The sequence below is a fragment of the Capricornis sumatraensis genome, chromosome 22, assembly GCF_032405125.1.
Source record: "Capricornis sumatraensis isolate serow.1 chromosome 22, serow.2, whole genome shotgun sequence".
Lineage (NCBI taxonomy): Eukaryota > Metazoa > Chordata > Mammalia > Artiodactyla > Bovidae > Capricornis > Capricornis sumatraensis.
This window is the reverse complement of record NC_091090.1, coordinates 20053050-20078354: the sequence shown is the minus strand read 5'-3', so window position 1 is coordinate 20078354 and position 25305 is coordinate 20053050.

The following is a 25305-nucleotide window of genomic DNA, read 5'->3' as shown; positions in this document are numbered from 1 at the left end:
GCATCTCTGCTTTCAGCTGTGGGCTATTAGCACCCGGTGTGAACAGAGACCAGGCCCCTCCATAAACTTTATATTCACATTCCAAAAACGAAAAAAACAAGGAAAGGGGAGAAGAACAACACCCTGGGTACAGGCCTAAATGCTCCTGCGAGCAGAGGCCACCCCTCCCCCCCAGTTCAGGGCCAGAGGAACTGTTAACTAGCAGCTGACAGATTTTTACAGCGTGAATTAGACCCTCATTTGGCTCAGGATTAGCCCACATCTTCCATCTCACTATTGCTCTGCGTTGTTGGAGCCCCCTTTCTTGAAGCTGGGGGGTTGCAGATAGGTCTCTGGGGCCCTGATCAGAATTCTCACTCTCTGAGCTGGGGTGGGATGGGGTGAGGAGACAGGAAGGGTGAGACTTGGAGTCCAGGATGGAGCTGGGGGTGGCCAGCTGGAGGGCCTGCATGAGGAATTTGTCAGGTGAAGTGAACTAGACACCTGCCTTATGATGGAGACACATTATGTGGTGGTATTGCAGGCGCTGGCTTAGAGACTGATCTTCTTATTATTCCAAGGGATCACAAACCTTGGGAGCAACAATAGTGATTGTAAGATTTACTGAGTACTTACTATATGCCAAGCCCTCTGTAGAGTCCCTTTGTATTTCATCTTCAAATTAATCCATGATGTCGGTACTATTGTTATTTATGCCCATTTTACAGATGAAGATGCTAAGGCTTAGAGAGGGTAGGAAATTTACCTGAGGACCGAGCCAGTAAGTAGCAGAGGCAGGATTCAAACCTAGGACTAAATCTAGAGTCTGAGCCTTTAGGTCAAACTCTCTCTAAGGCCAAGATCACAGTGGGTGCCGACTATGTAAATATCTATTTCTAAGCTCCTGGTTTTCATTTCACTCACTGAGTTTTAGGAACTTTAAGCCTGAATTCCTGTTGGTATAGATAGCTCTGACCATCTTCTGTTGTCTGTTATTGGTGTTTAATCGTGAAGTCATGTCCGACTCTTTTGCGACCGACCCCATGGACTGTAGCCCACCAGGCTCTTCTGTCCATGGGATTCTCCAGGGAAGAATACTGGAGTGGGTTGCCATTTCATCCTTAAGAGGATCAGGGAACGAACCTGAGTCTCTTGCTTGGCAAGCAAATTCTTTACCACTGATAACAGGTAAGCCCCCTGACATCTAGAGTGAGACAAAGACAATGATCCCCCTCTGATCCTGGATCCACCTCCTGGGTTCAAGAACTGTTAGGATAGGAAACTGACCAGGGTTCTTTCCTTCTCTTCCTGGACCTGATGAAGCCCTTTACAGGGTGTCATTTTTCATGAGGTAGTTAGGCATTTTCCAAGAGGCCTGGGGAGAGAGAGGGGCATTCATGTCATCAGAATGGAGAAAGGCTGAAGAAGCTGGAGTCCTGGGCAGGTGCCCAGATGTGTGGCCTCTGGGAGCTTGACTGCAGAGGCAGCTCCAGCTGTTGCTGCCTTCTGCTTCTTGTGAAGGTCAGTGCATGGTGGGGAGAGGGGCGAGTAGTGGACCTGCTGGTGTCCAGACACAAAGGACGTGGTGATGCTTTGGTTTTCTCAGCTTGAGAGCTCTTCCTGGGAAAGGCTGCTTGGTGGACAGCACTTATGACTCAAGGGTCAGCCCAGAGCAGGAAAATGTCTGGGAATTCTAGAGCTGCTCAGAATCTTTTTTTCTTTAAGTGGAAATTTGAGGAAATTTTGAAGCATATGTAATACTTTGACTTTAAGTGCCCTTTACAAAGTTAAATCACTTTGTCAGTTTAGGAATGTAAAAATGCTTTATGTATAACTTGGTTTGCTCATAAAATATCTTCATTTGGGTGTATTTAGAAATGTGAGGCCAGAGAAGGAAAGCTGAAATTCGAGGAAAAACCTACAACCCCTTAACTTGGAGTGAGAAAGCAAATAGGAACTTCTTTATAAAATTTGCTTGTCTCATTGTGGGGTTAGGTACTTGTGTGGTTCTAAAGGTTGGGGGTCAGAGGCTGCCCCCATCTCTTTTTGGCCTCACCCCCTGGCCTATGGGATCTTAGTTCCCAGTACCCGTGACCCGTGGGCAGTGGAAGTGCCAAGTCTTAACCACTGGACCACCAAAGAAGTCCCTAGTCTCCTTTTTCCCTAGTCTTCTTGCCACCCTCTGGCTTCTAATCTTTCTCCCCTGGAGCAGAGAGTCTCCTTGAAGTTTTCAAAAAGCTCCCAAACTCCATTCATTCCAATCAACACTTATTAGGATCCTTTAGAGACAGTAGTGTGAGTTAGACCCAGCCTTTGCCCTTGGGTGCCAGATGCAGGCCACGTCAGAAGAGGATACCTGCTGTTTATTGAGTACTTTCTATGTGCTGGGCACTGTATTAAGTGGTATATGTATTATATTCACACAGTTAAACCCAAGAGTTGAGTTTCATTACATCCATTTTACAAATGGGGAAACTGAGGCACAGATTAAGTAATTTTCTCAAGATCAACTGGGATTTGAATCCAGGTCATCTGAGCCCTTACCCATCCCTGTATCCCCAGGCCAGGAGGGCTCCCCGAAAGCTTAACGAGCACTGAGGAGAGCACGCTCCCTGTCCTTGGGCATCTCAAAAGGGCTCTTCAGGGAGATGACCCTGGGGTGGCTACAGAGGCAAAGGAAATGGGAAAGAACATTCTAGGCTGAAAGGACGGCAGAAAGAGGCATCCCAGTATAAACTCCAGTACTGAAGGCCAAGAGATAAATGTTTTTTGGAATTCCTAAGCATGTAAATAAAGTATGAAGTCAGAGCACACCAGGGAGGAGGCTGGAGAGGCAGGTAGGAGGAGAGCCAGACCACAGCAAGCTTGTTCCGTGCTTGCAACTAAGGGTATTTTCTGTAGCAGATGGACAGCTATGCAAGGGTTTATGGCAGGGAATGATGCAAGAGATGTGCATTCTTGATAGAATTCCCTGGGGGAAGGAAACCTAGCATAGAAAGGACTGCATACAGGTGAGACTGGAGGCGTGAACACCATCTGGGAATGGAATGGGGAATCTGAACAGACAGCTTGACACTGGGGATGGAGAAAAGGCTTGAACCAGAATGGTTTTTCCTATCGTTTCTATTGCAGTCTGCCTTATTCCACTGTGTGTGTGCTCAGTCAGTCAGGCACGTCTGACTCTTGGTGACCCCATGGACTATAGCTGGCCAGTGTCTCTGTCCATGAAAATTTCCAGGCAAGAATACTGGAGTGGGTTGCCGTTTCCTATTCCAGGGGATCTTCTTGACTCAAGGATCGAACCTGCATCTCTTGCGTCTTCTTCATTGACAGGTGAATTCTTTACCACTACACCACCTGGAAAGCCCACCTTATTCCATTAGAGATTCTCAACTAGACCTCTGACTTCCTAAATTCTTTAAATTCTAAATGTTAAATCTAAATTCTGCTTAGAATGTTTCCTTATTTTTTCCCCACTAATTGCTCACCACTAGGTAACCTGGCCCAGTTCACATCACTCAGTTTCTTCTCTGAAAACTGGCCCATTTATTACAGTGAGGTGACCATGCAGGCGGGTGGCTGAGTTCAGTCCTGATTCCACCTGTTACACAATCATTCATAGCAATCCCTCTCACTCGGCACCGTGTTCTTCTTTGAACTATGAATCATGTGGTCACCTTAGTTAAAGCACATACACACAAAAAAACTATTGGAACAAAGCCTTGAACTCAGTTCAGTTCAGTTCAGTTCAGTCGCTCAGTTGTGTCCGACTCTGCGAACCCATGAATCGCAGCATGCCAGGCCTCTCTGACCATCACCATCTCCTGGAGTTCACTCAAACTCACGTCCATCGAGTCGGTGATGCCATCCAACCATCTCATCCTCTGTCGTCCCCTTTTCCTCCTGCTCCCAATTCCTCCCAGCATCAGGGTCTTTTCCAATGAGTCAACTCTCTGCATGAGGTGGCCAAAGTACTGGAGTTTCAGCTTTAGCATCATTCCTTCCAAAGAACACCCAGGGCTGATCTCCTTTAGAATGGACTGGTTGGATCTCCTTGCAGTCCAAGGGACTCTTAAGAGTCTTCTTCAACACCACAGTTCAAAAGCATCAATTCTTCAGCACTCAGCTTTCTTCACCTTGAATCTAGATGGTATTAAATTGTGTGTAGGTTCATGAAAACAATCTTACTTGTTTCAGTGATAACTCCTTCCTGCCTTCTTTTTCTTCCTTCCTTTCGTTCCTCTCTCCCTCCCTCTGTTCCTTCTTTCTTTTCCTGTCTTTCTTTCCTTATTTCTTTGTTGTTTTTTAATACATAAAGAAAAAGAGTTTCAAGTGCATTAAATGAATTGCTGAAAGCACACATGTGGTAAGAAGTAGAGGTTGGGGTTGGACTTGAACCTTCTGATGTCTGCTATACCACAGTTTCTCTTTTATGCTGTGATAGATTAAAGATGGCCGCATGCTCTTTGCAACCCTCTCATTCAAAGGTGAAGTCTAACCTCTTTCCTTGAACCTGGCTTGGCCTTAGTGATTTGCATAACCAATAGAATGTGAGAGAAGTGACAAGGGTTGAGTGAGTGACAGTATTAGGTCCTGAGCCTAGGTTTCCCAGGTTCAAAGCTTCCTTCCCTCTTGGCCTCCCCACATCTCACCCCCAGCTTCCCCTTTGTCCTGGAGGCATCCTCTCAGCCCTTCCACTCACCACTGATGCCCTGCATCTCCGTCTAGCATCAGATAGGAATGGGGAGAGGGATGTCGTCTTTTATCCGCATATAAAGATCTGAAAATGGAAAAAGTTTAAGTTTTACAGCCCTGGAGAAAAAGAGACTCAGAGAGTGAATGCTGGGAAAACATGGGGGGGAGGAGCGTGGTGTGAGAGGGAGACCCTGGAGGATGTTTCAGTAGGTTAATAACCTAAGCTGCTGCCAAGTTGAAATTAGAAAGAGGAAGGTTCTGCCTCCTGAATGTGGAGGAGGGGGGCTAATCCTGTCCTTTGATAAATGGATGACATCCTAGCAAAATGAGATGCTCCGCCCCAGTGGCTGCAGGGGAACACTGGGCTGGGGAGGCAGAGGTGGGTAGGGGGCCTTGGGAGCCCCAGCAATGAGGTTAAGATGCAGAACTGTGAGGCACGGGGACATTAGCAATGAAATTGCAGTCACTTTGGCGGCCCTTTATTAAATAACTTGCAATAGCGGTGATGGGCGGAGGTAGCGGCTCAGTCTGGCTTACTCACCTCCCTACCCCGGGCTTTCTGGGGACCTGTCCCTTCCCTCTGCCTTTCTGGGTCCTCTCTAATCAATTCCCCAGCTCCGCGCTGTCCCTTGTCACTCATTCCCTTTGGTTCAGACCCGGACTTGAATGACCTTTAGCAGCTACAGCTTTTACCGCCTCTGCATGGATGATGCTTTCGAGGCTCCCAGGGGGAGCTCAGGGACTCTCTTCCCCCCTCTCCCTTTCCAGTGTTCTCATCTCTGGATAGTGGCTGGGAGTGAAGAGGTCACTTGCCTTTTGTACATTTCAGGAAGGCCCAGTGCTGCTTGGGTTTTCCCAAAGAGCGGTGACTTTCGCCTCCTGGGAGTCCCTGGGTACAACTACTCCCAGCCCTCTGGGGATGTATTTTTTAAATCTCGTTTCCCCTAGACTTTTATACCTCTAAAAGTCTCAGAGGTAGAAACTGGCCCCTGCAAGCTTAAAAAGAGCTCCCAACTACAACAACATCCCCCTAAACCTCTACCCTCAAGTCTTCCAAATGCTGAGTGAAAGGCCAGACATGATTTAGTGGGATGATTTTCCCCACTAAAAAATTTAGTGGGAGTTTAGGCAAAGCTCTTGAAACCTAATTCAAATGATGCAATGAAAGTTTATTTCAATTCTCTCCATCTTTCATTGGGAAAAAAATGACTGAGATTTTTATACATGCTGGGTGAAATCCTAGGCAATGGGGATTTAGGAGAGAAAGGGGATGTGGCTTTGCTTTCTCAGATGGCTCAGTTTGGTGGAGGAGACTAATGATAATAATTGCGAGTTTATTACAGCTGTTACAAACCACTTCATATGCATCACAACATACGAGTATGTGTAATATACGTCCCATTTAATTCTCACAGCAACACGATGACACCACTACTGTTACTTGTGCTTGTTAGCTTTGAGGTGCATACACGTGTGCTCAGTCCCTCATTCGTGTCTGACTCTTTGCTACCCGAGTCCTGCCAGGCTCCTCTGTCCCTGGGATTCTCCAGGCAGGAATACTGGAGTAGGCTGCCAATTCCTCCTCCAGGGGATCTCTCTGACCCAGGGATCAAACCCACATCTCCTGTGGCTCCTGCATTGGCAGGTGGATACTTGACCACTGAGCCACTTGGTAAGCCCATTACTATTACTATCCCCCATTAAATAGTGAGAAAATGAGGCACGGAGTGGATTACAAACTTATTCAAGGTCACACAGCTAGTAAGTGGCAGAACTGGGATTTGAACCCAAGCTGTTTGTCTCTAGCTCCAGAATGTATGCTCTTAAAAACTAAGTACAATTCAGTGTAATTACAATTCAGGGGAGGTGGTTAGTACTGGAGAAGAAGGCAATGGCACCCCACTCCGGTACTTTTGCCTGGAAAATCCCATGGACGGAGGAGCCTGGTGGGCTGCAGTCCGTGGTGTTGCTAGAGTCGGACACGACTGAGCGACTTCACTTTCACTTTTCATGCATTGGAGAAGGAAATGGCAACCCACTCCAGTGTTCTTGCCTGGAGAATCCCAGGGACGGGGAAGCCTGGTGGACTGCTGTCTATGGGGTCGCACAGAGTTGAACACAACTGAAGTGACTTAGCAGCAGCAGCAGCAGCAGCAGCAGCAGCAGCAAGTTAGTACTGGACCAGAATGAGATGTTAAAAATAATCCAGACAAACCCTCATATCAGCTGAGAAACTGAGGGTCTGAGAAGTTGAGTGACTTTCCTAACGTTAGGGTTACTAAGTGGCTGTTGAACTCACATCACCCATTCTAAGGAGTCTCTTTCCCTTCCTCCATCACTGGCTGGAATCTGGGAGAGATGCACACAGTGGGGGAAAGGCATTCTGGGCAGGAAGCCTGGCAGGAACCAAGATGGAGGCCCAGGATTCCTGGCAGGTTCTGGAAACAGCAAGTAGAGGGGGTGCGGCTGGAGCACCTGAACATGGGGGCAGGGAAGGATGAGGCTGGAAAGGAGGCAAGGTGGGAACGGGTTGGAAAGGGTCAGCATATTTTGCTAAGACAAAGAGGAGTTATGAAGGATGCCATGATCAAATGCTCTTCATTGACGTTCTCTCTGGCCATTGTGTGGAAGGAAATGAGAAGATATACAAAGGACTGACTTGGTGGAGGGCAGGGTGTCCCCGGGGATGCTCTGGTGTGAACAGGACACTGCTAAGGTGGTTAAGAAGAGCATGTAACAAGGACAAAAAAGGGGGAAATATAAACTGCCTATAGGTTAGAGCCCTAACTTAAGGTTTTCATAAAGTTAAAAAGAAGCAAGTGTCAGGATGAGCTGAGAAGCCTTGGACCAGTGGGATTTTGCTAACAGATAAGAGAGGGAGTGAGAGCCTTCAACTGGTATTTTGCACTCATCTTCATAAGGAGACTCTGCATCGACAAGTGGAAGGTAAATGGAAGTTAACAGCTGCAGCCTAAGAAGGACTAAGAGGCTGTGAGACAGCTCTTGGGTTCTCTAAGCAAATTCAAGTCCTCTGGGACAGATCTAGAGAAGGAGCTTGACCAAAGCACATCAGTGTCCCTGGGGCCACCAGGGAAGACGGAGATTCTGTACACCACTGAGCAGTTATCCAACACTGACCTCAGCTATGGTTCCTGATGGGTTTCCTGAGGGTATGCTTGTGACAGTCTCCCTGGATTCTATCTTTATTGTTCAAGCAAGTTTTGTTTAAAAGGTACATATAGTTTCATAAAAACAATACATGTGGATAGTTTAAAAAGTCAGACAATGCTCAGAGGCGCAGACACAACCCAGCAGTCTCCTGCGCTTCACTCCCCACGCTGGTTACTTTCCAGGCTCACTAGAGGTGCTGTTCTCAAATTTTTTGCCTTTTCCTCTTAGCTTTTCAACATGTTCTGGTATTTACTTTCTCAATTTAAAGTAGTATGCCTGAAACGCTGTCCCTCGCTTCACTGATCTTAGGTTGTTTTGTGAACTTCTCCTCACAAACGTTACTAGCCCTCCTTCCCTTCGGAGCCAGTGGAAGACCACTGCTGAGTCTCCTTCCGGTTGAGAGGGACACGTGACTATTTCTGGCCGATGAGACTGTAAGAGGAAGTGATGCCTATCACTCCTGAGGCAGGACAAGCTCATACATTCTTCAGGGCGCCATGTGTTCAGATGGGGGTAGCTACACTTTGGTAGAACCACTAACTGAATGACTTTATGGAGCAGAGCCCCCTGACGACACATATGAGGAAGACATAAACTTCTGGTATGTTATGCCATTTAGATTTTGGGGTTGTTACTATAGAGTAACTCTGTCCATCCTGACTAATATATGTCTTACGAGTTTAGCCCACTTATACCCCTTCACCGAATCCTACTAATTACATCTCAATTTTCAACAACTTAAAAACATTTTTTTTTAATTTATTTTTGGCTGTGGCAGGTCTTAGCTGCAGCATGCAGGATCTTTTGTTGTGGTAAACAGGCTTCTTTCTAGTTGTGGTGCACAGGGTCAGTTGTTGCTGAGTGCTGGCTTAGTTGCCCCATGGCCTGTGGGCTCACAGTTCCATAACCAGGGATTGAACTGAATCCACACCCCCTGCATTGGAAGATAGATTCTTAACCTCTGGAGCACCAGGGATTTTCTGCAAGTCCAACAAAAAGCACCAACAACTCTTTATAAGATATACCTTATTACATTTTTCTACTCTGCTGCTGCTGCTGCTAAGTCGCTTCAGTCCAGTTCAGTTGCTCAATCGTGTCCGACTCTTTGCGACCCCATGAATCGCAGCACGCCAGGCCTCCCTGTCCATCACTATCTCCCGGAGTTCACTCAGACTCACGTCCATCGAGTCTGTGATGCCATCCAGCCATCTCATCCTGGGTCGTCCCCTTCTCCTTCTGCCCCCAATCCCTCCCAGCATCAGAGTCTTTTCCAATGAATCAAGTCTTCGCATGAGGTGTCTGAAGTACTGGAGCTTCAGCTTTAGCATCATTCCTTCCAAAGAAATCCCAGGGTTGATCTCCTTCAGAATGGACTGGTTGGATCTCCTTGCAGTCCAAGGGACTCTCAAGAGTCTTCTCCAATACCACAGTTCAAATGCATCAATTCTTTGGTGCTCAGCCTTCTTCACAGTCCAACTCTCACATCCTTATTGCTAAATTCAGACTTAAGTTGAAGAAAGTAGGGAAAACTGCTAGACCATTCAGGTATGACCTAAATCAAATCCCTTATGATTATACAGTGGAAGTGAGAAATAGATTTAAGGGTCTAGATCTGATAGGTAGAGTGCCTGATGAACTGTGGAATGAGGTTCGTGACATTGTACAGGAGACAGGGATCAAGACCATCCCCATGGAAAAGAAATGCAAAAAAGCAAAATGGCTGTCTGGGGAGGCCTTACAAATAGCTGTGAAAAGAAGAGAGGCAAAAAGCAAAGGAGAAAAGCAAAGATATAAGCATCTGAATGCAGAGTTCCAAAGAATAGCAAGAAGAGATAAGAAAGCCTTCCTCAGAGATCAATGAAAAGAAATAGAGGAAAACAAGAGAATGGGAAAGACTAGAGATCTCTTCAAGAAAATTAGAGATACCAAGGGAACATTTCATGCAAAGATGGGCTTGATAAAGGACAGAAATGGCATGGACCTAACAGAAGCAGAAGATATTAAGAAGAGGTGGCAAGAATACATGGAAGAACTGTACAAAAAAGATCTTCACGACCCAGATAATCATGATAATGTGATCACTAATCTAGAGCCAGACATCTTGGAATGTGAAGTCAAGTGGGCCTTAGAAAGCATCACTATGAACAAAGCTAGTGGAGGTGATGGAATTCCAGTTGAGCTGTTTCAAATCCTGAAAGACGATGCTGTGAAAGTGCTGCATTCAATATGCCAGCAAATTTGGAAAACTCAGCAGTGGCCACAGGACTGGAAAAGGTCAGTTTTCATTCCAATCCCAAAGAAAGGCAATGCCAAAGAATGCTCAAACTACCACACAATTGCACTCATCTCACATGCTCAAAATTCTCCAAGCCAGGCTTCAGCAATACGTGAACCGTGAACTTCCTGATGTTCAAGCTGGTTTTAGAAAAGGCAGAGCAACCAGAGATCAAATTGCCAACATCTGCTGGATCATGGAAAAAGCAAGAGAGTTCCAGAAAAACATCTATTTCTGTTTTATTGACTATGCCAAAGCCTTTAACTGTGTGGATCACAATCAACTGTGGAAAATTCTGAAAGAGATGGGAATACCAGACCACCTGACCTGCCTCTTGAGAAACCTGTATGCAGGTCAGGAAGCAACAGTTAGAACTGGACATGGAACAACAGACGGGTTCCAAATAGGAAAAGGAGTACGTCAAGGCTGTATATTGTCACCCTGCTTATTTAACTTCTATGCAGAGTACCTCAAGAGAAACGCTGGACTGGAAGAAACACAAGCTGGAATCAAGATTGCCGGGAGAAATATCAACAACCTCAGATATGCAGATGACACCACCCTTATGGCAGAAAGTGAAGAGGAACTAAAAAGCCTCTTGATGAAAGTGAAAGAGGAGAGTGAAAAAGTTGGCTTAAAGCTCAACATTCAGAAAACGAAGATCATGGCATCTGGTCCCATCACTTCATGGGAAATAGATGGGGAACCAGTAGAAACAGTGTCAGACTTTATTTTTTTGGGCTCCAAAATCACTGCAGATGGTGACTGCAGCCATGAAATTAAAAGACGCTTACTCCTTGGAAGAAAAGTTATGACCAACCTAGATAGTATATTCAAAAGCAGAGACATTACTTTGCTGACTAAGGTCCCTCTAGTCAAGTCGCTTCAGTCGTGTCCGACTCTTTGTGACCCCATAGACGGCAACCCACCAGGCTCCCCCGTCCCTGGGATTCTCCAGGCAAGAACACTGGAGTGAGTTGCCATTGCCTTCTCCAATGCATGAAAGTGAAAAGTGAAAGTGAAGTCGCTCAGTCGTGTCCGACTCTTCACGACCTCATGGACTGCAGCTTACCAGGCTCCTCCGTCCATGGGATTTTCCAGGCAAGAGTACTGGAGTGGGGTGCCATCGCCTTCTCCATTTTTTTACTTTATCACACTGTAATTTATCAGATCCACTCTTCTGTTTTCTTGGAGAGAGATCTCCTGGAGCCCTCCAAACTTCTGGTCCAATATGGACTAAAGGCTCTCTAGATCAAGACAATTGTTATTCCCTGTTTTCTGGATTCCACGTTGCCTTCTTTTTGGGTTTACTTTCTCTTCTTGGTGGAGCACATCCTCCGGTAGCTTTCTGGTAAAGGGTTATTGGAAGATGTGTTTTTTAGACTGTGTGTGTCTGTAAATGTCTTTTTGCCATCCACATATTCAATACACGTTTGGTAAATTCTCTGGAGATGGAAGCCTTAGGTTGAAAGTAACCATGGTATCGTCACCAAAATCTTGGGCACACAGGTTGAGTGCATTTACCAGCCTCTTTTGCAAGAAAGTTTGGCCATGACGTTAAGTTCCCTCTCATGGAAATTAAAATTCCAGACCACAGGAAGACCTGTGTATGCTTTTCCATAGTCTTCTCCTTTCTGGCAAGGTGGATGGAGGTGGTGAAAATGAAATTCTATGGGTTTGCAAAAACCAAGAGATGAAGAGAGTATCAGTTCCTGAATAACCACCTGGAGAACTGTCCTGACCTGAACAACCACACAGCTATGTGATATGCGCTAAAAATAAACATCTATTGTGTTAAAAATCTACTACCCCAGTGAAATTTTAAGGTCTATTTGTTATGCAGTCTTATCTACTCTGATTAGCACAGAAATTGATTCTACGAGTGGGGTGATGCCATCCTAAAACAAAACTGGTGGCATTGTCTAGGGGTAGATGGTGAGGAAAGAAATATAGCAGGATGGAGAGCAGGTGCTATTGCTTATGCTGGGACAAAAGCATTTGATAAAACTGATACCAGAGATAATTTAACATTCTACTGAGACTGTACTTCCAGTGGGAGAGGTTAAAAACTGCAGACAGGCTTTGTTGTCAGTTTTTTACTTCACTTAGGTTGTCACCAGGCAAAGATGAGCTCAGGAAACCATGTAGAGATTCACATTTGAAGAAACAGTTTCTGGATCTAATGAAGGAGCTGGTTAATAAGACTGAAGAAGTCTTTAAGTCACAAAGACCAAGAAGTCGTCTCAGTTAAACAAAGGCGCTCAGCCCTGTAGTGGGATGAAGTTAAGGACATTATCTCTCTAATAAGCCTCTTGCTACAGATGGCTTTACAGTAGCTGATATTAATTTGACAGCTAGAAATTGGCATAAGGACAAAGAAACAAAAAACAAATAGATGCAAGAACCATGTCTAGGAAACCTTGGATGTGGTTACCGGCACATGTGATCAATGGGAGGCAAACAGATCAGAAATCTATCTGAAAGAATCAATTTAATTCCCAAGGAAACCACAAACATAGACTCATGTTTTATTATTATTTTAAAAATTTTGGCCACACGCTCCCTAACCAGGGACCAAACCTATGCTCCCTGCATTAGAAGGTGGAGTCTTAACTGGACCACCAGGGAAGTCCCCCCAAATCTTTAAAACAACATTGGATTCCCAAGAATCCATGAACAACACATGGGTGGAGAAAGCAGTGAGACCCTGAAAAAGGGAATGCTCCCAGTGCCCACTTCATGTATGAACACAGGAGATAACGAAAAATTTCCCAGAGTGCAGATCAGGAGTGATGGAAGACAATGGTTAGTGTCTGAAAGAGAGAAGGTGCAGGCTCCTGAGAGGTAATCATCTCCATTACCAAGGCTGTGGATCCCAGCAGTGTTCCACCATTGTGATGGACCAGGGAGTGTGTGTTTCACAATCTTAGCCACAATTATCCTATATAACAGGTGTGTGCAGAGTTGGACGGTGGAGCACAATTCCTAATTCTTTGGACCAGGAGAGATTCCATCAGACTTGTTAGAAAAGACTGCACATCGCCTAGAGGATGTGGACATGAAGTATAATGCAGAGGCTGGGTGGGGCTTTGCTTTGATACCCTTGGAAGGGGGCTGACTGCATTCTATGAGTGACAAGAAGGCCACACATGCCTCTGACTGTGGAAGAGACTCCTAGCTGGGCTCTCAGATTCGTTCTCTTCTTTCTGGGCACACAGATGAGGTTACATTTCCCAAGATCCCTTGTTGGAAGGCAGAGCCACGTGGCTAAATTGTCTCCAGTGGAACATGAGTGGAAATGATGTGTGTCAATTTCAGACTTGGTCTGTGCAGACTTATCCCGTGTGTGCAGCCTCGCATGCTCTTCCTTTCTACTGGTTGGCTATAGACAGAACATGAGGGCTGGACTTCCCTGGTGGTTCTGTGGTTAAGAATTCACCAGCCAATGCAGGGGACACAAGTTCAACCCCTGCTCCAGGAAGATTCCACATGCCTCTGGGGCTACTAAGCCTGTGCACCACAGCTACTGAAGCCTGCATGCCCAGAGCCCGTGCTTTGCAACAAGAGAAGCCACCGCAGTGAGAAGCCCATATCCAAAACTAGAGAGTAGCCTCTGTTCACTGCAGCTAGGGAAAGCCTGCATGCAGCAACAAAGACCCAGTGTAGCCAAAAAAAAAAAGAAAAGAAAAAGAGTGCTCCAGAGCAAGCGTCCTAACCTGAGGTCCAGGGACCAAAAAGTCGGGGCGGGGGGTGGTCTATGAATTTGGATAAGGGAAGTATGTCTTTATTTTCCCTATCCTTGAACTGATATTTAGCATTTCTTTTTTATTATGGCTGTAGATGACAAACTACAATAGCATTATCAGTGCTTGAGATTTTGTCACCAGTAGAAATCACAGATATTTTCATATCACATTACAGTTCTTGCAGATATCTCAAAATATCATTATAGTCATCACTACTTGGAAATTACGGCACTGATTAGACCTGCCACGGGATTGCACGTAATTGCAGCCTTCCTGTTGACAGACAGTCGTGTAACACAACTGGCCAGCACTGAGCAGAGGAGGAGTTCAACCACCAAATAGTGAAGTCACACATTCTCATTGGTAAAGAGAGATTTGTGCTGCTTTCCAGGGGTCCCTGACTGTCATTGTTGATCAATTAATATGTGAAGGGAGGTGAGTGGTTTTCATTGTGTGTTTTTATTTTAAAAGCTTGCAAAACCAGATGATTCAAATAAGAATTCTTCACGTTCCTTACTATCGAGAGGTATGCAGACCACAAATGTTGTCAGCCTTCCCATCAATAAGACTTTAAAAAATAAATGAAACTTCATTTTCAGGTTTTTAAAATTTTTTTGGCCATGCCACGCAGCATGTGGGATCTTAGTCCCCCAACCAGAGATCGAACCTGTGCACTTGGCATTGAAAATGAGGAGTCTTAACCACTGGGCCACCAGGAAAGTCCACAAATGCAGCATTAAATCACCTGTGCTTTTAACTGTATTGTCTTATTAGCTAATGAATTAATATGGAAACACGTATTAATTATTACATCTCAGATTGTCTTTTTGTATTTTGATAACTGTATGTCCATATAATTGGTTTGGTTTTTACTGCTATGAGCTGTGTTTTACAGATTTAAAAATATCCTGAGAAGGAGGCCACAGGCTCCACCAGCCAGCCAAAGGGGACCAGGGCACAAAAGAGTTTGGGAAGGGAGCCTGTGGTACAGTTGGGTCCCATGGGAGAGAGCCTGCCTATTGCCTGAACATCCATCCAGGACTATTACGTGAGCAAAAAATGAACTTCTGTTGTGTTAATTTTAGGATTTCTTGTTAACAGGGCATATCCGACCTCAAGCAAAGACATTCATCCATTGATTTGTTGCTTGTGCCGTTACTTCTAAGCAACTCAGTGCCATACCAGTACTTGCTCTGTGTTCTCTGCCGTGTGTGATCCTCACTCCCACAAATTAAGCAAATTTTTTACCTTAATATTTTTGCTCTGAAATTTCACATGTGTGCCCTAGAATGGCTTCATTACTTTTGCCGGACCCTCAGTGGGCCTTTTGAAACCTGGCAACTCATCGTATCTTTTAATCCGGGAAATTTTGTTCTCTGAGGCAATGTACTGGTTAGCTATTGCCATGTAACTCATCACCCCCAAAACTTGGTAATCTAAAGCCATTACAATCATGTTATAACCTCTGATGGATCTGGGGAAAGTTCAGCTACATGGTTCTCTCTCAGGGGGTTGCAGTCTGATGGTGGCTGGAGCTGGAATAGTGAGGACTGGAGCAGCTGGGGCCTTACTGGGCATCTCTCTCTCTTCTCAGGGTAGGCTGTGTGCTCTCTCCGCATGGCCTAGCTTGGGCTTCCTTGCAGCATGGTGGCCCTGGGGCAGTCAGATGGCTTCCACGGTGGCTCAGGGCTCCAGGACAATACTTCTAGCAGCAAAGTGGGAGGAGAATTAGCTTTGACCACCTAGCTTTAGAATTCACACAGGCTGCCCTTCCCCATACTCTACTGGTAAACACAGTCAGAAAAACCTTTCAAGAGGCAAGGTTAAGAGAACTAGACACCACCTCTTGATGGGGTATGGCAAAATTCTAGAAAAGTGTGTAAGACAGGATCTATCGCAGCCATCTTTAGAGAATATGACTAGAGCCTGCTGCCATTGCCTCTTCCTTTTAGGCCTTTTCACTATATATCTCCTAACAGTCAGTTTTGATCCTCTGGACTAACCCTTTAATTTTCTTATCTGTCCTCCGTTATTATCCCTTGTTTTATCTTTTTGTTCTACTTTCGAGGAGATTTCATTGGCTTTATCATCAACCTGACTTTTACATTTGGACTACCATCTTTATGTTTCTTTCTTTTTAAAAAAAATTTATTTGGCTGCTCTAGGTCTTAGCTGCAGCAGGCACAATCTAGTTCCCTGGCCAGAGACTGAACCCCAGCCTCCTGCATTGGAAGTGTGGAGTCTTAGCCTCTGGACCAGGGAAGTCCATCTCTTTTTTTTTTTTTAATAAATTCTGCATCCTGTTTTCATGTCATGGATTTTCCATTATCTTTCTGAGGCTATAAATTATAATGTCTTTGAATCATTCTGCTTTCTATAATTCCCTCTTTTCTTTATGATTTCCTTTCTTCCCTCCTCTCTTATTAATTCTTCCTTTAATGTTTGAATCTTTTCTCAGATACTTGTTTAATTTTGGATGTTTCTTATTGGAAGCCTTGGTGGGCTTACGGGCTCACTAGTCTCGATCAGGTGGCCAGTGGCTGTTTTTATTGGAAGTTCCAGATCCACTGTGTGTTGGTCCTTTCTGTGGAGTCATTTGATTGGGCTCGAAAAGGCTTCTCTCATCTTCCGTGCAGGAGCCCAGCCACTGGTGTCCAGAGTTGAGTGGGAGGGTCAGTCTAGGGAGTGCTTCACCAGGTGGACTCTGGTTTGATTTTCTTGGGTCTGCCATTTACAGAGGAAGTGGAGGACCACAGCTGCAGAACAGTTCACTCAGGGCACTGTAGGTCCAAAGTGATGGCTTGGCACGTGAGCCGAGGTGTGGAGAGGGCAGGAGATATGAAGCAGGAAAAGCAGGCACCAAGTGTGGGCTGGAGATATATATTTGGAAGTTAATAAAGCTGGTGCTAGTGGTAAAGAACCCACCTGCCAATGCACGAGATGTAAGATGAATGTGGGTTCAATCCCTGGGTTGGGAAGATCCCCCGGAGTAGGAAATGGCAACCCACTGCAATATTTTTGCCTGGAAAATTCCATGGAATAAGAAGCCTGGCGGGCTGCAGTCCATGGGGTCACAAAGAGTCAGACATGACTGACCACAGCACAAGTTAAAGTTAAGATGTATGGATGGTATTCAAAACCATGAGATCACATGAGATCACTATACTGAGCTGAACAGTATCACCCCTTGCCCAGCCCCATTTATGTCCACCATGAACTGTGGATGTGATCTTATCTTATTTACAAATAAGTTTTTGAAGATTTAATCAAGTTAAGGTGAGGTCATTCCAATGACCTCCAATGGACCTTCCAATGGCCCAAATCCATTGACTGGTGTCCTTTAAAGAGGAGGAAAATTTGGACACAGACTTACAAGAGGGAAGATGTCCATGTGAAGATGGGGGCAGAGATTGGAGCTTTGCTGTTTAAGCCAAGGATTGCAGGCAACACCCAGAAGCCAGGAGAGACAAGGAGAGGGTCTTGCCTAGAGCCTCTGGAGGGAGCGTGGTGCCTTGATAGACTTCTAGTTACCAGAGCTATGAGGAAATACACCTTAAAAAAAATTTTTTTTTAATTGGAAGATAATTACTTTACAGTATTGTGTTTTTTTTTTTTTGCCATACATCAACACAAATCAGCCATAGGCATACATGTGTCCCCTCCCTCCTAACCCCTCTCTTACCTCCCTCACCACCCTATCTCTGCTTTTAAAGCCACAAGGTACTTTGTTACTGCAGCCCAGGGTAACTAGTCCAATCACCAAGGATGTGTGTGTAGATTGTGGGCAGGGGGCTCCAAGGATGGAGCTCTGGGACACTGACTCTCACTGAGGTCAGGAAGGAGAAAAAGGTAGTGCAAGAGAGACTGAAAGGGCGCAGCCAGGGAGGGAGGAGGATGACTGGGAGCGCTTGAAGTTCTAGAGCAAATGTGAAGCAAGTATTTCAAGAAGACAGGAAACCCCAGATGCTCCAGATACATTGATACCAAGGAGGACCGAGAACTGATCACTGAATCTGGCCAAGAGGGGGTCACTGGAGACCTTGACTTGTCCAGTTTGGGTGGAATGATTGATGTGAACTGGAGGATGGAGAGAAGGACGTACAAGTAGCAAGTACACAGTGACGACCATTGCCCTTGATTTTGTAGCCAGCAAAGAGGATTTGCTCACCTCTTCCTTATGGCAACCCTATGAGATGAGCATCGTGGTTTATAGAAAGGGAACACAAGGCCCAGCGGTACTGGAGAATTTGTCCCAGCCCTTGCCAGACTAAGAGTGTAGAAACCCAGGTTTTCAGAAACAAAAAATCCAAACTCTTTCCATGTTTCCAAGTGGCAACTGATCTGATAAATAACCCTGGAAAGCGATGGAGGAAAAAACCCCAACACACTAGTTCTTGCCTGTACCCAGATGGCTCCAGGGCCGTCCTGGGAGACAGTTCTTTGTAAAGACGCCCTTTCCCCAGTCCCTCACCTGGACCATACTCTCTCTTGGCCTTTCCCCATGTGCAGGGACCTATCCCCTCCTCCTTGGGGTATCTCTGTCTGGGATAGGGGAGGTGCACAGGGCTGGGGAACCTCAACCTGAATGGCTAGTCTATTTTCTCCTCTTCACTCTGTGTCCTCAAGTAGAGGCTGAACACTTAAATGCCTCCTGGGGCTGGGCACACAATGGACAGCAGTAAGTGGGCCCTGGACACCACAGCAAGGCATGGTTGAGGCTAAAGGTAAATGAGCATGAAGGCCCCACCTGAACATGTTCAAATTCAACTTTCAAACACTGAGAGACTTCCTTGGTGGTCCAGTGGTTAAGAATCCACCTTCCAATACAGGGGATGTGAATTCAGGGAACTAAGATCCCACATGCTGCGGGTCAGCTAAGCCTGTGTACCCCAACTAGAGAAACCCATGTGCCCCAACAAAGACCCAGCACAGCCAAAAATAAAAAAAGGGGAGCCTGCCAACTAGTGTGACCAGGTCTAAGTTTGATCCTGGGCCAGAGTGCGGACTCAAGTGCCCTAAGTGCCCCCATCAAACTTCCTCTTCCAGGATTTGGGGTCCATTGTTCTACCCTAAGGCTTCCTTCCCTGATGTAAATGGGTACCCAGGGTTCACCTGCATGACTGGGGCCTAAAGAACACCAGGCTCGAGGGTTGGGGAGGGACCGTCACCCCACAGTCTCTGTCCAGAACTTTGTCCCTCGTGGGGCCTTCGTCTGCCTCCTGTCAGGGTGTCGTGCCGACTGTCAACGCCTTGCTGGTGCTATGTGACCTCTTGGATGGCTTCTGTCTGCCTCTCCAGAACCCCTTGGCCATGCTGGGAGGGTGATCTGTGTGGGCTGCCTCAATGGCCCGCTTGCCTCTGGCTTCCTGTTGGGCGGGAAGCATGACTGAGGTGTGAGGGAGCAGGGAGAGGTCACGGCAGGTGCTGCCCTGCTGTGCTCCCCACGGGGTTGGTTTGGGCTCCAACAACACTCACAACTCTTCTCAAGGTGGTCTTCTGTTGTTGTTTATTTTAATTTGGCTGTGCCAGGTTGCGGCATGTGGGATCTAGTCCCCTGACCAGGGATTGAACCTGGGCTCCCTGCGTTAGAAGCACAGAGTACTAGCCACTGGACGTCTCTGGTGGGAAGTCCAAGGTGGCCTTCTCTGTCTGACATTCCTTCCCCTTGCCTTTAAAAAGCGCCTACAGTTCTCTCCTTTTATAGCCTTGGATGCTGCACTCTTCCTTGGGGTTTCCCTACATCTGTCTATACCTTTGTAAATGATAGTCTTTTCGTGCCGAGTTGAATCTTGTCCCACTACCCTAGATTCACGTCTACCTAGAATCTCAGAAGGGGACTTCCTTTGGAAAGAGGGTCTTTGCTGATGCAATTAGTTAAGATCATACCAAGTTGGGGTAGATTCTAGCTCCAAAAGCCGGTGTCCTTCCTCATAAGAAGGCCATGTAAAGACACCTAGGGAGGGAGGCCATGTGATGAGGGATGCCAGGGACTGTCTGCAGCCACCAGAAGATGCAAGAGAGGCATGTGACAGTTTTCTCTGAGTCTCTAGAAGGAACTGACCTTGCCAACACCTTGATTTCAGACTTCTGGCTTCCAAAACAGAGAGAGAAGGAAAATTCTGTAGTTCTAGCACCCAGTTTGTGGTAATTTATTACAGAAGCCCTAGTAAAGAAAAACATCCTTTATCAAGCTTTCTTTCAATTCTCTGAACTTGAGTGCACCATCTGATCCTGTGAGCACCCTGCCTCTAGTTCACCTCATTTCCCAGAGACTTTCCCTTACCCTGGGGCTTCCCAGATGGCTCAGCATAAAGAATCCACCTGCAATGCAGGAGATGCGGGTTTAATCCCTGGGTCAGGAAGATCCCCTGGAGAGGGAAATGGCAACCCACTCCAGTATTCTTGCCTGGAGAATGCCATGGACAGAGAAGCCTGGTGGGCTATGGTCTATGGGGTCACAAAGAATTGGACATGACTGAGCACGCATGTTCCATTACCCTCAGTTAAGTCCCCAGTCCTCACCTAGGTACCTAAGAGCTTCCCCACTAGAGTTCCCTGCTGCTTCTTCACACCTTTTATTGCCTGGTTCCCACAAATGTGAATCCAGGGATTTCCCTGTTGGTCCAGTGGTTAAGACCGTGCTTTGGGGCTTCCCTGGTGGCTCAGTGGTAAAGAATCCACCTGCCAATGCAGGAGACACGGGTTCGATCCCTGATCTTGGAAGATCCCACATGCCTCAGAGCAACAAAGTCCACGCGCCCCAACTATTGAGCTTGTGCTCTGGAGACCAGGAGCCACAACTACTGAACCCCAGATGCTGTGATTACTGAAACTGAGCACCCTGGAGTCTGTGCTCTGCAGCAATGGAAGCCCCTGCAATGAGAAGCCCTCATGCCGAGCCTAGAAAGTAGCCCCTGCTCGCCACAACCAGAGAAGAGCCCATGCAGCAGCAAAGACCCAGCACACCCAAAAATAAACAAATAAAAGAATAACAATGAAAAGACTGCGCTTCCACTGCAGGCGGTGTGGGTTTGATCCCTGGTTGAGGAACTAAGATCCCATACGCGGAGTGGCACAGCCAAAAACAAACAAACAAAAAGCAAATGTGAATCCGCGGCCCAAGCCCAGCTGGTCTCTCGGCTCCTGACCCCGCTTTGCATTCATTCCCGGCATCTTTTCTGGGTTCCTCCACCCACATCTCATACGTCTTTAAGGCCGGCTCCACCCGTTGTCCTCCAGCAGGGGGCTTTCAGGATGCCCCAGCCTGCAGAAATGAACCTTATTAGCTCTTGGTGCCATCACTCGTGCTTCAGGGTACACACCAGTGGGGTACACACCAGTGGGGTACACAGAGTGTCCCGTGTGTGCTTCTCCGCAACTAAACTGCAAGGCCCAGAGAGCCGCACGTCCTTCCTATGAGGAGCCCATGCAGGACACGTGATAATGTGCGTGAAGAACGAGCCTGAAGTGTTTCTGGAAAGGATGCTCCTACTGTACCACCAGGGGAAGAGGCAGGACTTCCTGGCTGCCAGGGGAACCTGGGTCCACAGCCCTTACCAGCTGGAACCCTTCTGTGACATCACAGTAGGGACAGGGGCCCTGAGTGATGCCTACCAAGCAGACTTCTGTGGACTCGGAAAGGCGCTTCAGTAGGTGGGATAAGAGAATCCCCCTCTCTTCCCCAGTTAGATCCTTCTATTTTCCAATTTCAGACTGTACAATAGTCTGACTGCTCCCCCTCCCAGAGGTGTGTGTGGGGACAGAGGGTTTGGGGGCATTCTAATCCTCCAGCCTGGAGGCCCCACACTGCTTCTCCTGGTCCTTCATCCCCACACCTCATCGAAAGCTCCTCCAACTCACTGCTATTCCGAGCCCTCAGCCCACTCCCCAGCAGCTCTCAATTCCTCCTCTTTTCAGAGAAAATGAAGAGATCCCCTGTGGTAGAGTCTGTCTCTAAGTCCTCGATCCTGCAAGAAGAGAACTTGCCCCAGAAAGAGGCTGAGTGAGTATTGTACTGAGGCAGGGAAGCACTGTCCTTGCATTAAGGAAAAAAAAAAAAATCTATCTCCTGAGTCTCTTCTCAACTGATCTGACATTTCCCCCTTTTAGGAAAGGCTGGCACCCCAGGGAGTTCGGATGGGAGGCAGAGTGCAGCCTGGGGGGCCGGCCCTGCCCCTCTGCAGCCCATGTCTCTGAGCCCTGCCTCTGCGGGTGCAGCCTGAGGACCAAGGCCGTGCTGCACCCTCGGCCCTCTCCTGTCTCCCGCCCAGCCTCTCAGGCGCTCCCCAGCTTGTCGTCTGGAAGGAAGCAGCTATCTTCTCTGGGGAATGCATTCAAGTCTCAGTCCTCCCAGAATTCTCCGAAGCCCAAGGGGAACGCCAAGTCCCAGCTGGTCTCTGGGGACAAGCCAAGAGCTTCCTGCAGTGCCACACCACCACGCAGGCTGGCACCCATGGGCATGTGGCCTCGGGGATTTCTTAACCCGCTCTCCAAGTCCTGGCCAGAGGAGCCCCTGCACACCTATATCCCACTGGGAGCGAGCCACTTTCTCAGCCTGGAAGCCCTATCCCCAGTGATGTCACTCGTGGAGGGTGACAAAGCCCGGTCCTCTCCACCATTCTGTTTTAAATAAAAATATATTTAGTCAGTTATGGTCTTTCTCTTATAACTACTGAAAGCAGAGTAAGGATCTGTTTTAACTGAGAATATATTTTCTCAATTTTATTCCAAATTGGGCTTTCTAGGGTCCTGATTGTATGACTGAAGTCCTGATGGGCTTTCAGTTATGTCTGCCTGTATCCCTGTGTATGGGGGACACTGTGACCCTTGTATTTTTTCCTATTGTGTCCAGTTTTGATGGGCCATGGAGTCAGGTCCACCAGGGTTCAATTTCCATAAACACGATGATGGGATTTTTATTGGAATTGTATTGAATCTACAGATCTGTTTGGTGAGAACTGATATCATTAAATTATGAATCTTCATGAACAGGTTATATCACTTCATTTATTTAGGTCTTTAAATTCTCTTAACAATATTTTATAGTTTCAGTGTAGAGGTCTTATACAGTTTTCATCAGATTTATTCCTAGGCACTGGATGGTTTTCGTTGCTGCTGAAAATTTTATTTTTTATACAGGATTTTTCTAAGTATTGGTGATGGGTAGTGTAGGAATGAGAGGCCTCTGTAATACCCTTAATTTTGAAAATAAGAGCTTTATTGACATATAATTCACGTACTGATGATCAACATGAATGCTCAGTCATGTCTGACTTTTTGCAACCCCATGGACTGTAGTCCGCCAGCCTCCTCTTTCCGTGAGATTTACCAGGCAAGAATACTGGAATAGGTTACTATTTCCTCCTCCAGGGGATCTTCCTGACCCAGGGATCAAACCCATGTCTCCTGCATCTCCAACACTGACAAGTGGATTCTTTACCACTGTGCTACTTGGGAAGTCCAATTCACATACTACATTCACCCATTTAAAAATGTACAACGGCTTTTAGTATGTTCATAAATATGTGTAACCATCACAATCAATTTTAAAACATTTTATCACTTCAAAAAGAAGCCTCATTTTCTTTAGTTATTACCTGCCTATTGTACTGCTTTTATAATATCATTTTCTATTTTTTTTTTTGGCTGCTGGTATAGATGTATCTAGGTATATCACTTGTATTCAGTGACTTCATGAAGTACACATATTCTTATAGTTTGTAGATTCTTCTGGATTTTCTTATGTATGACATGTCATCTATGAATAATAGTATTTTGACCTTCCTCTTTCCAATCCTTAAAAGCCTAATATAATGTTGAATAGAACATTGTTGTGAATGGGTATCTATATCTTATACTGATCTGAAGGAGGAAACTTTCACTGATTGCTATAAGGTTTTGTTTGCAGACAGTCTTTATCAGATTAAGGATGTCCTCTGTAAATTTACTAGATGTTTTTAATCATAAATTGGTCATCTAATTTCAAATCCTGAATCTTCCATTTATTAGTCCCTCTATTATGAGGAAACCACTGACCTTCTCCTTCTCTGGGACTCAGTTTCTCCATCTTAAATGGAGAAAAGAATTTCTACCTTAAAGCTTCTTGTGAAATTGGAAATATTTATGAAGAACAGCTAACCCAAGTAGGTGCTCAACTGAATGCATGGCATTGCATTATGTACCGTCTTATTTATCCTCCTCCTCCCACTCCACCCCCGCCCATGAAGCTTTGCTTTGCCTCTCGTCGTCCAGTGCTGTATCCCTAGTGTTACGAACAGTACCCGGCATATAGGAATTGCTTCGAGAAAGAATTTTTTACCATGTTTGGTTGAGCTGGGTCTTTGTTGCTGCCAGCTTTCTCTAGCTGCAGAGCTTGGGACTTCTCACCACGGTGGCCTCTCTTGTTGTGGAGCGCAGGCTCTAGATGCATGGGCTTCAGTAGCTGAGGCTTGCTGCTTTTAGGGCACACAGGCTTCAGTAGTTGCGGCCCACGGGCTTAGCTACTTCTCCGCACGTGGAATCTTCCCAGACCAGGGATTGAACCCCCGTCCCCTACATTGGCAGGTAGATTCTTATCCACTGTACCACCAGGGAAGTCCAAGAAAGAAAAATTTTGATTAATCAATGTCTATTTTCTCTTTTCTGAAACCCTATGGCTATAAAGCATGGTTTGAGAGCCCAGAATTATACTTGTCCCTTAGAGAATCACATAATTCTCTTGGGCACTTCCAAAGTTCAGTCCCAACTCTCCTTCTGACTTTTAAAAAGTGTCATATTTTCCAATTCTAGATTAATCAATTTCTGCAGTCCCTTCTCCGCTAGTTTGTTGTACATCAACAATAGAGCTCTAGGACTTCCCTGGTGGTCCAGTGGTTGAGATGTTGTGCTTCCAACGCAGGGGGCACGGGTTTGATCCCTGGTCAGGGAACTAAGATCCCATATGCCATGCTGTGCAGGCAGATCAATCAATCAATAAAACCTTTGATTGAAAAAATAGAGCTCTGGGGCCAATTCCCAGCATACCAACCTGCGCTGCATGATGGTGGACAAGTCCCTCCCCCGTCTGACCCCTGAGACCTCAGGGGTTTCCTCCAATTGTGGTTCCAATGAGATGTTACACTCATGGGCTTGCAAATCTCCTGAGAATCTGCTCTGCTTTATCCATCTCTCGTAAGAGCAGCAAAGAAACTGGATGAGCCTTCTAAACTGTCAGGAAGTTCTGAAATCTGGGAGGTGGATGAGGAACTTGCAGCCTGAGGGATGAAGACTGGAGGGCACTTCTGGACATCCCCCAATACCGTCCAGCCCCAGTTTGTATCAGGATTTCATTATTCCTGTTGGAATGCCTTCCCATTGCCAGTATATCCTCTCTACCCTCCAGATTAGGATTTTCAACCTTGGCACCATTAACATTTTGGACCAGATAATTCTTTGTCATGA